This window comes from Taudactylus pleione, unplaced genomic scaffold (assembly GCF_031769625.1).
Source record: "Taudactylus pleione unplaced genomic scaffold, aTauple2 ptg000518l, whole genome shotgun sequence".
Lineage (NCBI taxonomy): Eukaryota > Metazoa > Chordata > Amphibia > Anura > Myobatrachidae > Taudactylus > Taudactylus pleione.
In genome coordinates, this window is record NW_028284920.1 from 50,435 (window position 1) to 61,562 (window position 11,128).

The 11,128-nt window shown below is 44.8% G+C and overlaps 1 pseudogene; it reads left to right on the plus strand.

The window, feature by feature from the left end:
• The first annotated feature begins 1,046 nt into the window (after positions 1-1,046).
• LOC148501415 (protein CFDP2-like) lies at positions 1,047-6,903 on the plus strand (annotated as a pseudogene).
• Positions 6,904-11,128: the final 4,225 nt, after the last annotated feature.

Below are 11,128 nucleotides of genomic sequence, written 5' to 3' on the forward strand. Positions count from 1 at the left end.
TATCGTCCCAGTACACATTGTCCAGTGCCTACCCACCTTTAGTGTACCCTATGTTCTGAAATTGAACCCATGAGAGATGTTGGTGTGTGTGTGTATATATATATTATATACACACACAGTCCCATGTCATCTGCACTCACATCCAATGTAGCCAGCAGTGTTGCCAACTCTGAAATGTAAAATACGCAGCCAATAAGTAAAGAACAAACCCAAACCAATCATACAAGCCCAATAAAAAAGCCCAATTTATGGGGGTGTCTCTTTGTCCTCACTCTCTACCTACCTAACTTCCTTTATTCCCCCCTTCACTAACCTATATATTTTAGTGTGTGCAGTACCTTATTATCTGCCTATATTGGTTTTCTCCCTCTGCACCAGCCTCCATATTTTTACCTCCTCCCTCTTTTCATACCTCAATCCCTTGCCAGTCTTCAGCTGGGTACACACTTGCCGATGTGTGTACCCAGTGAAGTGATGTCTGACCACGCGATATATATCGGGTGGTCCATACAAACTGCACGATTCGGTGACCGAATGCCCGATATGTCAGGCACTGGCTCCATCCACTATACCAGCGTCGGCACCTGGGTCAATCCATCGGCCCTATATGCAGGCAGATGGAACAACCCCAATGGGGGACCCATGAGAGTGCGCAGGGTCGTGCATAGTGGGTACACACGGGCCGATGTGGATGATATGTCGGCCCGATTAGCAGGATCGGGTGACATATCATCTAGTGTGTACCCACCTTTCCTTTACCTGACTCCCCATTCTTCTCACCGCTCTTCTTTACCTCCTTCATTCCTGTCACCTGTCTAATTCTATTATCCCCTCACTATAACAGCCTCAGTAATATTAACTCGCCCCCATGTACCTGCCTCATTTCCACCATCTATTTTACCTCTCCCACTTGCCTGCCCCCCTCCAACTTCACTCTGGCCCTCTATTCCCCAGACACAACCTCCCGCCCTCCCTCCCTCAGTCACCACTGGTGTAAAAAAACACACACACACACACATACACTTACCTGCAGGGGCGCCTCGGCAATGCTCACAAAAAACAAACCCAAAAACAAGCTACCTTCAAAAAAGAAGCCCAAAAACAAGCAACAAGCTATCTTTAAAAAAAACAAGGATCTTGGGAAAAAAAGAAGCCCAATTCTACTTGTTATAAGTGGACTTGGCAACTATGGTAGCCAGCTGAGGAGGTGCACCACACTGGAATTTCCAAATTCATTGGCCCAGAACAAATACAGTCAATAGAGAGGTCACTCACCAGTTGAAGTTGTGCAAAGTTTCTTTATGATAAACTCACATGTCACATGCAGGGTCGACGTTTCGTTTCCATAGAACCTTTGTCAAGACAACCAGCGATTACAACATGGTACAGGGTCACCAGAAACCAAGATGACCCTGTACCATTTTGTAATCGCTGGTTGTCTTGATAAAAAGTTAGCAAAACTTGAACTGTGAGTGCCCTCTCTATTGACAAATATATATATATATATATATAGAGAGAGAGAGAGAGAGAGAGAGAGAGAGAAAGAGAGTAACAAGCAACAGTGCACTTACAGTACCATACACCACGAGGCAAGCTTGCTCTGGCCTTTTTCTTTTCTCCTCAGTTGGCCATGGGCACGCGGTTGCATGGGGTCAGGGAGTAAGATCGAAGAGACGGCGCACCGTCACAAGTAATGATGTGTAATGGGTGTAACAGATGGCACATCAGGTGACAGTGGTAGCCGAGAACAGAGAAATCTGGGTAGGGAGTCACCGGAGTGGGTCACTGCGGGGGGGAGGGTGTTACCCTGACCGGCTGCATTTGTTTGCACTGCGCCAGATGAATGGCCTGTGCGGTCAGTCGGTAAATCACATTTAGGTGCCATGGCCACGCTAGATGCCCCTCAGAACCATGGGGCCCCTCTCTACATCAGGGCCCGGGACAGGTATACCCATTGTACCCCCCTGTCGCTGGGCCTCAGCAGAACACGTCACCTCATGGCATCCTGCGATACGCGAGCTGCATTCCTCTCACTACAGATATATCACTGATAACATTTTCTAAAGTATGCAGATAGCTGCTACCAAGTTAAATAGAAGATTTGCTTTAATATAACTTTTGTACATATTATTACCATTAAACTCCAAATTAACCTTTTTTCCCTCTGGGAAGTACACGCTCCTACTGATAACTTTGAACCATACTTTCTAACTGTCAGCCATGTCTGTCACATATAATAAAACAATAAGCTTCTCTGCACTTATAAATATGAATGATAAGACTTTGTTCTTTGTCTAGTTTTATGTATTGGGAGACCAGGGAGTCCTCATAGATATGAGAAATAAAAAGATCAGCTGTGGTACTGTTCCACACAGGCTGCTGTGGTGAATAATATTAACTATCTTTGTTGACAATCATTTTTATTATGTTAATCTAAGGAGCCCAGAATATAGGGATTCATTTTGCTGAAAGGTATCATATTAGCAGCACAATATGCACTTTAGATTCACCCTTTTTTTCTCCTCATTAAAATGACACTGCTGTGCAATACTTGAAGACAAGTGAAAGAAAAAAAAAACAGTATGTTGGAAATGACGGATTTTCTTCGATAACATTCTGAATTAGTGTTTATCATCTTGGCAGATAACCATGTACGATAGTGGGAAAGGGTCTCTATTTAAGTTAAATAGAGACAGTCTCAGAGGTCTATTTACTAAGAAGTGTTAGGAGATAGAGTGAAAAGTGATAAGAAAGTGATAAGGTGCCAGCCAATCAGCTCCCAAATGTCATCTCACAGGCTGTATTTGAAAAATGACATTTGGTAGCTGATTGGCTGGCTCCTTATCACTTTCTTATCACTTTTCACTCTGTCTCCTAACACTGCTTAGTAAATAGACCCCCTTAGAGGCCAATGCACAGTTGAACGCAAGTTTGCCGCAACTGCTCCCAAATTGAGTGCCCGGTTGCATGCATCTTTGTGGCCAGTCAGCTCTTATCCATGCACTCAGTTTTATGACCATCATCATTACGTAAACCTGCACTAGCTCTATCCCTGTTGCAAAAAGGCCGGATGTATTTATGCTAGGGATGTGCAGGCTCGGATTAGTTCTGATTTTCCCGCCAAGTTCGTATTTTTTCTGCCAAAAATCGGGTCTCAGAAAGAGGCAAAACGTCACCTTTCATGGACAAACATCATCATTCCTGGACAAAAGTCCATGAAAGATGATGTTTGTCCATGAAAGATGACGTTTTGCCTCATTCTGAGACCTGATTTTTGGCGGGATAAATTCGAAATTTGGCGGGAAAATCTGAACTAATCCGAGCCTGCACATCCCTAATTTATGCATGTGCACAACTTGGTGTACTTGTGCACACTTGGCTCCAAACCGTGCGCAATGCGAAATATGTAAGATATGTCCACAAAACTCTGCATCAGCACCTTGGATAGCAAAATGAGTAGGTGCACATAAGGTGTACTCTTATTTCATGGGGGAAAAACTTAGCTATTAATTCCATAACAAAATGTATTTCCCACAGGTTCGGTAGAATTATCCATTCAGCAATCCAGTGTTCCTCTCACTGCTTTTTTTTAATTTATTTATTTATTTTATTGAAGCATATGTATCAGTATTACAATAGATAGAAAGATATATTATACACCATATGATAAGGTGCACTTCAAGGTTATACATCGTATAATTTGTTAAGCAATCAGTATATAGAATAACAGATACAGGTTATGCAAGCAGAATAAGACCCGTAATAGATACTGTGCAACAAAAAAGCAAACATTTAAAAAAAAAATGCTCAAGATAAGAAAAAAAGAAAAAAACACTATCATTCAAGGCCATTAATTGATGTATCAAAAGGTTGTGCAGATCATATAATTAAAAAAAATAAATAAAAATAAAAATTGATAACAACTAAGTACATGCTAAATCAACACATCTCCTATTTTCTTATTAAAATTATTTTGACAAATTTTCATAACTAACTTTTCATAAGGTTATATAAAGAGGAAAGGAAAAAAAAGAGAGAAAGAAAAGAAAAAGCAAGATAAAGGAGACCACACTCTTGGGAAAATTATTACACAGTAGTACCACTAAGTAACCCAGCCATGTTGTTGTCAACAGCTACGTGCCGGTCCCAAGCCCGGATAAATGGGGAGGGTGGAGAGAGAAATGGCAAACTACTCCACTATTACTGCCAAAATACTTTATGGATCACAAACAATCGCTTTGGAATATGGTGCTGGAAGGTGGAAGGCAGCCAACATGCTACCAGGGAAGAACAATGACGACCTTCGAGTAACTCAAGCATTTGTGATGTGGATCGGATAAAGCCGTCAGGACTCCGTTATGCTGATGCAGATTCAAGCGAAAGAAGTCGTCTGCATTTTACTAAGGCTCACAACAGTGGCGTAACTATAAATTTTGCTCCCCCATGCCAAAAAAGTTTCAGGCGCCCCCCCCTAAAGATCAAACACACCCAAAGATGACATTTAAGGTGTGTGGTCACATGATATAGTATGTGCCTTACACATTATGACACATTAAGTAATGCAACTTATAACACAGTGTGCCACACACCGGAATGCCCCTTACAACACATTATGCCACACAGCAATGCCCATTACACATGCCACACAATAATGCCACGTATAACACATAATGACATTTAGTAATGCCCTTATAGCAAATTTATGCCACACTGTAATGCCCCTATTTCACATTATGCCACACTGTAATGCCACATACAACACATTATGCCACACAGTAATGCCACATACAACACATTATGCCACACAGTAATGCCCCTAACACATTATGCCACATAGTAATGCCCCTAATAGCAAATTGTGCACACAGTAATGCCAAATACACATTATGCCAAACAGTAATGCCCATTACATCCCACCCTGACAGATCTACTTCACCAACCCTCCTCTCTGCTCCTGCCAGTCTGTCACCTCAGCTCAAGACACGCTGCACAGATTTTATGCCTGTTTAGAACCAGATTATTGGGAACATAGTTTATAACCTGTAAACTGCGTGTATTGAGTTAGTGCCCCTTATACAGTGCCCCCTGTAGTTGTGCCCCAAAATGCAATGCCCCCTACACTAGTGCCCCTTATGCAATGCCCCCTGTAATAGTGCCCCTTATGCAATTCCCCCTGTAGTAGTGCCCATTATGCAGGGCCTCCTGTAGTAGTGCCCCATATGCGATGCCCCCTGTATTAGTGCCCCTTATGCAATGCCCCCTGTAGCAGTGCCCATTATGCAGGGTCCCCTGTAATTGTGCCCATTAAAGTAGTGCCCCTTGTAGTTGTGCCCCTTCTAATATTGCCCCCTATAGTTGTACCCCTCCTAGTAGTGCCCCCTGTAGTTGTGCCCCTTTTAGTAGTGCCCTCTGAAGTTGTACCCCTTTTAGTAGTGCCCTCTGTAGTTGTGCCCCTTTTAGTAGTGTCCCCTGTAGTTGTGCCCCTCCTAGTAGTGCCCCTTTTAGTAGTGCCCTCTGTAGTTGTGCCCCTTTTAGCAGTGCCCTCTGTAGTTGTGCTCCTTTTAGTAGTGTCCCCTGTAGTTGTGCCCCTCCTAGTAGTGCCTCTTTTAGTAGTGCCCTCTGTAGTTGTGCCCCCTTTAGTAGTGCTCCTCAAGTGGTGCCCCCTGTTGTTGTGGCCTCCCCAAACCTCCCCCCCCCGTACTTACCTGACTCTGCGCGCTGTCATCTGGGCTGTCTCTCCCACTGCCATGCTGACTGGATCTAAATAGATCCAGCAGAAGTGGCCACGCAGGTTCCCCAGGTCGTGTGTGACGTCATGACGTCACCCACGCACTGCATTACTGGGAACGCTGGCCTCTGAAGTGATTGGAGGCTTCCTTAGCTTCCGATCACTTCAGAGGCCAGCACTCACAGTTGCAGTGGCGTAACTACTGCCCCCGTCGCCCCAAAGCTATCCGTTGCCTCCAAGTCACCGCGGGGGCTGTGGGGGCAGTAGTTACACCACTGACTCCCAACATCGGAACATGGAACGTCCGTGGCATGAATACGGGCAAACTGAATATCGTTAAAAGGGAGATGGAACGTATAAATATCGATATCCTTGGTGTCAGCGAACTGCACTGGATTGGCAGTTGATACTTTTACAGCGATGATTATGCAGTTTACTACTTCAGTGACGACAACATCAGATGTAATGGAGTAGCTGTCATCATGAAAAAGAAAATCGCCAAGTCCGTTCAGGGGTTCAATGCAATCAACAACAGAATCATGTCCGTTCGTTTCTACAGGAAACCCCATACTATCACACTGCTGCAGGTTTATGCGCCTACTTCAGATGCAACAGAAGAGGATATTGAACAATTTTATGCAGGCCTCCAAAGAGCAGTCGACCAAATTCTTGCCAAAGACATCATCTTTATTGCTGGAGATTTCAATACAAAAGTAGGCAAAGGAGAAGAGCCAATGGTCGCTGGCAAATTAGTATTAGGAGAACGGAATGAGGCCAGGGACCGACTGGTTCAGTTCTGTCAAGAAAATCGGCTACTGATCATGAACACGTGGTTTGAAAAGCTTAAACGCCGCTTATACACATGGACATCTCCTAACAGTTAACATTGCAATCAGAATGACTATTTTCTCTGCCAAAAACAATGGAAGAGCTCAATACAAGCAGTTAAAACACTCCCAGGTGCGAATTGCGGCTCTGACCATCAGCTACTCGTCGCTAAAGTGAAACTCCACTTCAACACCATCAAAAGGACGACTACAATGCAACGTTTTGACACCAACAATATTCCAGCACAATATGGAATAGAGGTAAAAAAAGGTTTCGAACTGCTGAGTACAACTGGAAAAGACCAAAGCCGATCTGTGGGAAGAAATGAAAGCAATCATAATGGATGAATTGAAAAAATTGTTACGTACAAAGAACCAGCAAAGAAATCGCAATGGTTATCAGATACGTCGATTGAAATTTCAAGAAAGAGACGAACAGCCAAGGCCTCGGGCAATAGTATCGAATTCAAATTGCTAAATGTGGAATTTCAGAGAGAAGCGAGACGAGATAAGGAATGTTACTGGAATGAACAGTGCACAAAATTGGAAGAGTCAAACAAGCAAGGCCACATTTGTGAACTGTTCGCCTTTTTGAAGCAGGCACGTGCACCATTTACGTCATGCAAAGCAGCGACCATCAAAGACCAGAATGGTAAAATCCTACTGAATGAAGACCAAATCAAGCACAGGTGAAAGGAATACACAATGGAAGTCCCCAGGCGTCAATGGTTTACAAGCCGGTACCTGTCTCAACACTAACAGCACTTTGCCAGCAGATATGGAGAATGACCTCATGGCCCAAAGATTGGATTAGATCAGTTCCACTTCCAAAAAAGGGCGATGCACAGGAATGTGGCAACTATCGGACTATTGCACTCATATCACATGCAAGCAAAATATTGCTGAAGATTATTCAAAGATGCATGGCCTACATTGTAGAGAAGGAGCTCCCAGACATGCAGGCTGGATTTCGCAGGGGTCCGGGGGACCAGAGATCAAATCGCAAACCTGCGATGGATTATGGAAAAGACACGAGTATCAAAAGGACGTGTACATTTGCTTCATTGACTACAGCAAAGCATTCGATTGTACAGTAATTTTCTCCATATTAGCAATAAACCAGATTTTTGCTTTAACCATATGTAGAGATGGAGGAGAGCATTGTTTCCAATATTTGGCTAGGAAGCATCAAGCAGCTTGAAGCACATTAAAAATGTATTAATTTGAAGGATTACTAACCCCTGGGGCCAGGAGCCCTAATAGAGCCATCCATGGACTCATAGGTTACTGGTGTTTGTAAAATATCACTTAAGATGTTCCCTTTCTCACCCCAGTAAAGGACAATCTTCGGAAAGGTCCACCAAATTGTGTGCAAAGTCACCCACCTGACCACATCCTCGCCAATAGAGTGGGGAGGAGGAGGGAAAAATCTTTTGACGTCTGGTCGGTACCAAGTACCATCTAGAATAGATTTTATAGATGTTCTCTTAATCGAGGTGGACATAGATGACCGTACTACATTTTTTCTAATAATACTCCATGGATCTTTGCCCAGGTTGTGGCCCCAGATCCTCCTCCCAACTGAGTTCATGTTTAAGAACTGAATCTGAACCATGCGATTGAAGGATATTATTTAAGATTTTATATAAGATATATTATATAAAATTTCTTATAGGGGAAAAATATCATAATTTTTAAAATGGTGTCAGTTGTTTGAAGATTAAAACTCTCAGTAAAACGTGTAGATAAGATCTAATCTGCAGATAACTTGTCATATATAATCTTAGGTATATGGTATTTGCTAGGGGTGTGCACCGGCCACTTTTCGTGTTTTGTGTTTTGGTTTTGGATCTGGATCTTTCTTCGTGTTTTGGATCTGGATTGGTTTTGCCAAAACCACCCTTCCGTGTTTTGGGTTCTGGGTTTTGTGTTTTGGATCTGTATTTTTTTTTTAAAAAGCATAAAAACAGCTAAAATCACAGAATTTGTAGGTTTTTCTGCTCCTATGCTATTATTAACCTCAATAACCTTAATTTCCACTCATTTCCAGTCTATTCTGAACACCTCACACCTCACAATAGTGTTTTTATGTCCAAAACGTTGCACCGAGGTAGCTGGATGACTATGCTAAGCGACACGAGTGGGCGGCACAAACACATGACCCATCTAGGCGTGAAACTGCAGTGGCAGACAGGATGGCAGTTTGAAAAACTAGGCCCCAAACTGTACATAATGCAAAGAAAAAAAAGAGGTGCAAGATGGAATTGTCCTTGGGCCCTCCCACCCACCCTTATGTTGTATAAACAGGACATGCACACTTTAACAAACCAATCATTTCAGCGCCAGGGTCTGCCACACAACTGTGGCTGAAATGATTGGTTCGTTTGGGCCCCCACAAAACAAGCTGGCAATTAATGTGTCCCTGCACAAACTGGCTCTATGGAGGCAAGATGTCATCCTCATCCTCCTCATCCACCGATTCCTCACCCTCTTCAGTGTGTACATCCTCATCCTCACAAAGTATTAACTCGTCCCCACTTGAATCCACCACCACAGGTCCCTCTGTACCTTCTGGAGGCTGGTCTCCCTGGAAGAGCTGATAATTCATTTTGATGAACATCATCTTCTCCACATTCTGTGGAAGCAACCTCCTACGCCTTTCGCTGACAAGGTTCCCGGCTGCACTAAACACTCTTTCGGAGTACACACTGGAGGGGGGGCAACTCAGGTAAAATAGAGCCAGTTTGTACAGGGGCCTCCAAATTGCCTCTTTTTCCTGCCAGTACAGGTATGGACTGTCTGCCATGCCTACTTGGATGCTGTCACCGATGTAATCCTCCACCATTCTGTCAATGGTGACAGTATCATATGCAGTGACAGTAGACATGTCAGAAATTGTTGCCAGGTCCTTCAGTCCGGACCAGATGTCCAAACTTGGTCCTGCCTGCCCTGCATCACCGCCAGCGGGTTGCTTAGGATACCTAAGTTTTTTCCTGGCAGCCCCAGTTGCAGGAGAAAATGAAGAAGGAGCCGTTGACGTGTCACGTTCCGCTTCAGCTGACAGTGTGTTCACCAGCAGGTCTTTGCACCTCTGCAGGCTTGTGTCGGCCGGAAAGAGAGACACCACATAGGCTTTAAACCTAGGATCGAGCACGGTGGCCAAAACGTAGTGGTCTGATTTCAACAGATTGACCACCCTGGAATCCTGGCAAAGCGAATGAAGGGCTTCATCCACAAGTCCCACATGCCGAGCGGAATCGCTCCGTCTTAGCTCCTCCTTCACTTTCTCCAGCTGCTTCTGCAAAAGCCTGATGAGGGGAATGACCTGACTCAAGCTGGCAGTGTCTGAACTGACTTCACGTGTGGCAAGTTCGAAGGGCTGGAGAACCTTGCACAACACGGAAATCATTCTCCACTGCGCTTGAGTCAGGTGCATACCCCCTCCTTTGCCTATGTCATAGGTGGATGTATAGGCTTGTATGGCCTTTTGCTGCTCCTCCATCCTCTGAAGCATATAGAGGGTTGAGTTCCACCGCGTCACAACCTCTTGCTTCAGGTGATGGCGGGGCAGGTTCAAGAGTGTTTGCTGGCGCTCCAGTCTTCGGCACGCAGTCGCTGAATGGCGAAAGTGGCCAGAAATTTTTCGGGCCACCCAAAGCGTCTCCTGCACGCCCCTGTCGCTTTTCAGAAAATTCTGCACCACCAAGTTTATTGTGTGAGCAAAACATGGGACGTGCTGGAATTTGCCCAGATGTAATGCCCGCACAATATTGGTAGCATTGTCAGATATCACAAATCCCCAGGAGAGTCTAAGTGGGGTAAGCCACTGGGCGATGATTTCCCTCAGTTTCTCTAAGAGGTTGTCGGCGGTGTGCCTCTTACTGAAACCGGTGATACACAGCGTAGCCTGCCTTGTAACGAGCTGGCATTTCTGAGATGCTGCTACTGGTGACGCTGCTGCTGTTGCTGCGTAAGGTGATACATCTACCCAGTGGGCTGTCACAGTCATATAGTCCTTAGTCTGCCCTGTTCCACTTGTCCACATGTCCGTGGTTAAGTGGACATTGTGTACAACGGCATTTTTCAGGACACTGAGGACACTTTTTCTGACGTTTCTGTACAGTCTCGGTATCGCCTGCCTAGTGAAGTGGAATCTAGACGGGATTTGGAACCGGGGACACACTACCTCCATCAATTGTCTAAATCCCACTGCACTAATGGCGGATACCGGACGCACGTCTAACACCAACATAGCAGTCAAGGCCTCAGTTATACGTTTTGCTTCAGGATGACTGCTGTCGTACTTCATCCTCCTCGCTAAGGACTGTTGGAGGGTCAATTGTTTAGTAAAAGTAGTGGTGTTCCTACTTCCTCTCTGGGATGATGAACGACTCCCAGCAGCAGCAACAGCAGCAGCGGCAGCAGTAGGCGTAGCAATGCAGGATCCTCCAGAGGAATCCCGGATAGGAGAGTCAGTCATGCCAGTGACATGGCCTGCAGGACTACTTCCGATCCTGACTAAGGAGGAAATTGACGAGGAGGGAGTTGACGGTGTGGTTTGCAGGCGCTTGGA